Below are 7,554 nucleotides of genomic sequence, written 5' to 3'. Positions count from 1 at the left end.
CAGTAATCAAGACTCCATCTCTGTCCTAAAGGAACTCCAGGAGTAGGAGTCAGAAAGATACATCTATTCTTAGAAATGACTGAAATAGTTATTTTTGCTCAATTTCCTCTCTCTCCAGACCTATCAATCTGACCAGAAAGGCCCCTCTCCCAAAGTCTTTTCTTAATTGTAAGTTCTGAGTTTCCTTGGACCTGCTTTCCTCAGTTCTTGTACTTTTTTTTTTAATTTTTTTTAATGTTTATTTATTTTTGAGAGAGAGACAAAGTGTGAGTGGGGGAGGAGCAGAGAGAGAGGGAGACACAGAATCTGAAGCAGGCTGCAGGCTCTGAGCTGTCAGTACAGAGCCCGATGCGGGGCTCGAGCTCATGAACGGTGAGATCCTGACCTGAGCTGAAGTCGGACGCTTACCGATTGAGCCACCCACGTGCCCCCAGTTCTTGTACTTTTTATGCTCCAGGTGAGTTAGTGCTCTCCTCCCCTCCGATCCATGAGCAAATGGCTGATGGGGCCAATTAATCATTTTTACTTCCTTAAATAGTTTATTGTAACAACGGTACAGTAACCAAATTATGTTAGATTCCAAAATGATTTGCAGCACAATAACTAGAACCTTAGACCCCTAGGAAAAATGTCAGGGCCCTTTAAACTTTTCAAATTACAGAACAACAGCAGAGTAATTCGAGGATGGGCTCTGGGTTCAGATTCCAACTCCTCTGCTTGAAATTGAGGGAGTATCAACAAGGTCCTGACTGTCACAGTGCCCCAGTGTCTCATCTCTAAAATAGAGATAATAGTACTGACTTCCTAAGACTATTGAGAGAATTAATTGAAATCTCACAGGTAAAGGGCTTGGCACGGTGCCTGCCGCACAGTTAACAATCAATAAATGTTAGCTAGAAATCAGATCTACTGATTTCTACAACTTCTCTGAGGCACATGGCTATGTGGATAATATTTGATCAATGAAGAAGGAGAAAAAAGGAAGTAGCTGTCCTAGGTTGCCCCAGTCGCTCCATCAACTGTTTCTTGTTTGTCATTTTTTTTTTCTACTTCTCCTATAGAAATAATTAACCCTCAAAAGCACTCAGTGTTGGCAAAGGGGTGGTGTGAGGACACAGACGGTCGGGGTAAGTGTCATTTGGCAGCAACTTCCTGGAGAGCAATTTAAGAGTATGTGTACAAAGATTTAAAATTGTGGGGCGCCTGGGTGGCGCAGTCGGTTAAGCGTCTGACTTCAGCTAGGTCACGATCTCGCAGTCCGTGAGTTCGAGCCCCGCGTCAGGCTCTGGGTTGATGGCTCAGAGCCTGGAGCCTGTTTCCGATTCTGTGTCTCCCTCTCTCTCTGCCCCTCCCCCGTTCATACTCTGTCTCTCTCTGTCCCAAAAATAAATAAACGTTGAAAAAAAAATTAAAAAAAATAAATAAATAAAATTGTTAATACCTTTCCCCCAGTAATTCCTCTTCTGGGAATCTATCTTCAGGAAATTTCCCATGCTGCAGCTAAAGTGGTTTCTTTCTTTAAGATTTCATTTTTTTTTTAATTTTTTTCAACGTTTTTTATTTATTTTTGGGACAGAGAGAGACAGAGCATGAACGGGGGAGGGGCAGAGAGAGAGGGAGACACAGAATCAGAAACAGGCTCCAGGCTCCGAGCCATCAGCCCAGAGCCTGACGCGGGGCTCGAACTCATGGACCGCGAGATGGTGACCTGGCTGAAGTCGGATGCTTAACCGACTGCGCCACCCAGGCGCCCCTAAGATTTCATTTTTAAGTAATCCCTACACACGACATGGGGCCTGAATTTACAACCCCAAGATCAGGAGTCGCATGCTCTACCAACTGAGCCAGCCAGGTGTTCCAGCGATTTTTTTTTTTTTTTTTTTGGTTTATTTATTTTGAGAGAGAGAGAGAACACACTCATGCGAGAGAGAGCAAGGGAGGGGCAAAGACAGAGGAAGAGAGAATCCCAAGCAGGCTTGGACTCTGGGCTCAATCTCACGAACTATGAGATCCCAACCTGAACCGAAATCAAGGGTCAGATGCTTAACCAACTGAGCCATCCAGGTGCCCCCTCCAGTGATTTTCTTTTTAAATAAAAATCAGATCATTTCACCATCCTACTTAAAATCCATTAATGGCTTCCTATACTTCTTAAGATAAAAACTATGAGCCTACAAGAGTCTGTAAAAGCTGACTTCTCCTACATTGCAAACACCCTACAGCAGCTCATACCTGGAACAAGATCCTAATGGTGGGTATCAATTTTGTCTTCATAGTAAACTCCCCACACCTAGGCTGCACCCTGGACCAATTAAATTAGAATCTCTCAGTGTCAGCCCAGGCATCAGTATTTTTTTAGAGTAATCTCTGTGCCTGATGTGGGGCTCAAATTCACAACCTTCAGATCAAGAGTTGTATGCTCTACCAACTGAGCCACCCGAGGGTCCCCAGGACTCAGTATTTTTTCTTTTTTTGAGGCTACCGCAGGGGATTCTAATGTGCAACCAAGACTAAGAAACACCACTTTCGAGCCCTGACAAAGTTATTGGTGTCCCCCTACACCCAACCTTGCCTCCCAGCAGATGTGAGCTATAAAAAACAATTTTCTTTTTTTTATGGGAAATTTTAAGCATTTCAAGTTTTTTTTTTTAAGTTTATTTATTTATTTTGAGAGAGGGGGAGGGAGAACTTCAAGCAGGCTCCCTACTGTCAGCACAGAGCCTTATGTTGGGCTCGATCCCATGAACTGAGAGATCATGACCTGAGCTGAGATCAAGAGTCAGATACTTAACCACCTGAGCCAGCCAGGTGCTGCTATAAAAACAATTCTAAACCACTGGAGGAAAAGAAGTGAAAGCCCAGTTTTTCCCATGGCAACTACTTGGATATTTCAAAAAAAATAGATCAAATGTGATCAACTCTCAAACTTTCAAAAAATGCCATCTTGTTTCTTTCGGTGGCTAAGCTTCATGGTTCCATTAGCACTTCTCCCCTTCCACTCAGGTCATCGGGACTGATTCTCTGTTCGCAAAGCACACTGAGCCTCTCCAGACTCTGGGCTTTTGTGCTTGCTGTTCCCTCTGCCTGTAATGCCATTCCTACACTTGTTCCCATCAGAGTTGAGATGTGGGTAAGGTGAGGGAAGCACCTGGGGTACCAAGTTTCAGGAAGCATTCACTCTTAAGGTCATGCAAACGCTAAAGTTGCACAGGCATAGACCAGCAAGTGAATGCCTCCCTAAATTTGGGGGGTCTAGGCACTTCATTTGCCTCATCTTAGTCCTGGCACTGTTTTCCATGGTCCATCTCCATTCTCTTGAGAGGTTTTCCCTGACCTCCCTGCCCAAAAACCTAGCCAATGTCCTATTTAGGAACATTCTGTCACACACCCTATTTCTTTTCTTGGTAGCACCCATCACCATCTGCCAGTATTGGGTTTCTTTGTACAATTTATTATCTGTCTCACTTTTAGAATAGGAGCTCTGTCTGTGAAAGCAGAGTCCACACCTGTCCGTCTCTTCCCCCTCGATCCTCAGCACATAGCACAGCACCTGGCCCAGTAAACACTCAAAAAATAGTTGTGGTTGTTGTCGTTTGTCTTTTTTTATATGTTTTATTTATTTGTTTTGAGAGAGAGAGAGAGAGTTAAAAGGAGCAGAGGAGGGGTAGAGAGAGAGGAGAGAGAGAAACCCAAGCAGGCTCCATACTCAGCACAGATCTGGACACAGGGCTCGATCCCATGACCCTGTGATCATGACCTCCAAATTATGAGTTAGACACTCCACTGACTGAGTCACCCAGGAGCCCCTAGATATGAAGAATTCTTTCTTTTTAATTTTTTTAAACGTTTATTCATTTTTTGGTAGAGAGCGTGAGTGGGGGAGGGGCAGAGAGACAGGGAGACACAGAATCTGAAGCAGGCTCCAGGCTCCAAACTGACAGCACAGAGCCCGACACGGGGCTCAAACTCACAAACCGTGAGGTCACAACCTGAGCCGAAGTCAGACACCCAACCAACTGAGCCGCCCAGGCACCCCAAGAATTCTTTTTTTTTTTAATTTATGTTATTTATTTTGAGAGAGAGAGCACACACATGAGGGAGGGGCAGAGAGAGAGAAAGAGAGAGAGAGAATCCAAGCAGTCTCCACTCTGTCAGCAAGGATCCCAATGCAGAGAAAAAAGGAAGGAGAAAAGACCTAAGAAGAAAATGTATCAAATGTACTTAATATCGATGTCCTGTGATCATTGGATCATGGGTGATTTTTTTTCTTATTGCTAGCTTCCTAATTAGAATACAGACATGGTAGTTGTAAAACAAAATTCTTTACAAAGTTAAAAGTAGGGATTCAGTAAATATGTGTTGAACAAATGGACAAAGAATGGATACTCTCAGGGTGTGGCAGTGACCCACACAAACCAATTAAATAAACTCTGGCCGAGGTATAGGGTCTTAGCACTAATAATAGTGACCAACTCTGGTTAATGTTTATTGAGCATTTACTAATGCCAGTCACTGAGCTGAATGCTCTGTGTAGGTTACTTCATGGAATTCTCCAGAACCACCCTAGGATGTCAGTATCTCTGATGCCAGCAGGAACTGAGCAGCCTGCCTAAGGTTACACAGCTGGTAACAGGCAAGGACTATGACAGGCAGGGACAGAAGAGACATATGGTCCTGACCTCACATTCATCATAGGCCTCAGATTTAGATCTTGAATGTTATTGCCTAATGAGGTTATACACAGAGTCCTGGAGGAACACTGATGGGAAAGAAGTCCGGATTTTAAAATTGTGCACCCATGGGGCACCTGGGTGGCTCAGTCAGTTGAGGCTCAGGTCTGACTTTGGCTCAGGTCATGATCTCACAGCTTGTGGGTTTGAGCCCTGCGACGGGCTCTGTGCTGACAGCTCAGAGCCTGGAGCCTGCTTGGGAGTCTGTGTCTCCCTCGAGCTCTGCCCCTCCTCCAGTCGCGCTCTGTCTCTCTCTCTCTGTCTTTCTCTCTCTCTCAAAAATAAATAAACATTAAAAAAATTTTAATTTAAATAAAATTGTGCACCTTTAGAAAAAATAAATACATAAAATAAAATAGTGCACCTTGCTAGTCCACACCCCTGTAGGGCTTATGCATGAATCCTTCCTAATAAATGATAATTATTACCTGGTGAATAAGTAATTATATTGCATTGTTGTTTTTCCCCTTGTGTTAAAAGTGTTCAGTTGTAAAAACAGAACTCTTAAAATAGACCATAAGTTTTGTGCCCTATTTGCTAATTCTTATACATTCTTATATTTCTTAAATCAGAACCTCAAAAACTGAGTTGACCTGAGCCTTTAACTTCTAAAAGACCCTGGCATCAGAATTTAAACATAGGCCAAACCCAGAGTCCTCATCCACTGGGATTTTTCTAGATAGATCTTCCACATTTCCTAGACAGATACTTCAATTTATATCCTGAGTAAATAAAAGGCAAGGCTCTCTCTCTTTTGTTTCCTTTCATCCTTAGATCTGGCACAGGATTAACCCCAAACAGGCACAAGAATTGAGGAACCCCATTCTCAAACAGTAGACTCAAGTACAAGAGTGATTTTTCAAACACACTCTTAAAAGCAAATTCCCAGCATAGAGACATTAAAGCAGATTTTAAAAAAAGAAAACCCTCAGCCCTCTTATACGTGCTCCCAGCTAGGAAATCTTTGTCACAGGTCAGGCTCCCTCACTAAGGGCTATTTTTGAGTTTTCAAGTTGGTGCTTGGAGGAATTTGGCTGGGAAACTCATGACACATTTGAAATCTTCACTCAGGCTGCCTCAGCTTGAGGCAAGGGCCAAGCTTCTATGAATCAGGGCACAAGCCGTGCTGCCCAGTGGCTCATGCATTCTCCGAACAATTAAATGGGAGGACGATGATGCCCAGCCAAAGCTATTTGTGACTTATAAAGTGGAGAAAACACAGGGTGAGATCTTCCAGTGTGGCCCTGCAGGTGCCCAAGGATTTGCATGGCCACTACTAAAGGAACCGGCTCCTTTGCTTCCGAAGATTACAGCAATATCAGGGATATATGTCAATAAAATGCAGATTATGTAAAAAAATTTCCAACTCTAAGTCCTTGCCATCTATTGTCAGTACAGTTATCATTTAACATTTTAAAAGCTATCCTGTGTGTGTTTCTTTCTTTAACATTTTAAAAGGCTATCCTGTGTATGTCAATGTCTTTCTTTCTGAAGAATTGGGTTGAACGGGTGAACTTTTTAATTTTTTTTTTTAATGTTTATTTTTGAGACAGAGAAAGACAGAGCATGAACAGGGGAGGGGCAGAGAGAGAGGGAGACACAGAATCGGAAGCAGGCTCCAGGCTCTGAGCCATCAGCCCAGAGCCCGACGTGGGGCTCGAACTCACAGACCGCGAGATCGTGACCTGAGCCGAAGTCGGACGCTCAACCGACTGAGCCACCCAGGCGCCCCCAAAACTTTTTATTTTGAATGTTCGTTGACAGTGCAGTTGGGCCAAAGATACTGCATCTTCCTTTCTCTCTGGCATTTTTTCAAATGTTTATTTATTTTAGAGAGAGAGAGAGAGAGAGAGAGAATGAGAATGAGAGAGCAAGGGCAGGGCAGCGAGAACGGGAGACGGAGAATCCCCATGAGATCACGACCTGAGCAGACATCAAACACTGGACGCCCAAGCATCCAAGCGACTGAGCCACCCAGGTGGCCCTCTCTCTGACCTCTAGTAGGCGTTCCTAGCAGTCTAGCCCTGGGTTTCTTCCTTGTGTTTTGATCCCCGAGTCTTTCCCTAAGTTCCTCACCGGCAAAAGCCTTCTTAAATATCTTGCCTAAAGTCAGGGCCCACCAAGATCGAGTTAAAGAGAAAGGATATTAATGTGGGCTGGGGACAGGAAGAGGAGGTGGGCAGATGGAGGTTAAAGTCAGGGTAAAGGAAAGTGGCTCCTGCAGATTTTGTTGTCACTGCTTGGAAGTTACCCAAATCTGATGATGATGGTCATGATATACCATTCATAATAACAGTAACTAACATTTGTTGGGCTCTAACTCCTTGCCAGTCACAGTGCTGAGGGCTTTACATAACTAGCTCGGTGCTCTGGTTATAAGCAGAGGCCTATAAAGGACATGAGTTGCCAAAGGTGACATTGCTGGTGAAGAGGGTTGAAATTTAAACCTACCTGTGGTTGCCTGTCTCCATGCTGCCCCTCTGACTGACTTCAGCCAACAATCAACTCATTCTGTCAACTTGTACGAAGAGTCCATTTTCTTAAAAATAATCAGGTATCACAGTCGTTTTTTTTTTTTTAATTTTTTTTCTAATGTTTACTTATTTATTTTTTGAGACAGAGACAGAGCACGAGTGGGGGAGGGGCAGAGAGTGAGGGAGACACAGGATCCAAAGCAGGCTCCAGGCTCCGAGCTGTCAGCACAGAGCTGGACGCGAGGCTTGAATTCATCAATTGTGAGATCATGACCTGAGCTGAAGTCAGATACTCAACCGACGGAGCCACCCAGGCGCCCCGTTTTGCTTTTTTTTTTTTTTTTTTTTTT

The sequence above is a fragment of the Herpailurus yagouaroundi genome, unplaced genomic scaffold (assembly GCF_014898765.1).
Source record: "Herpailurus yagouaroundi ecotype Mexico unplaced genomic scaffold, PumYag 222, whole genome shotgun sequence".
NCBI lineage: Eukaryota > Metazoa > Chordata > Mammalia > Carnivora > Felidae > Herpailurus > Herpailurus yagouaroundi.
The sequence above is the reverse complement of the archived record's forward strand: the minus strand, read 5'-3'. Positions refer to the sequence as shown.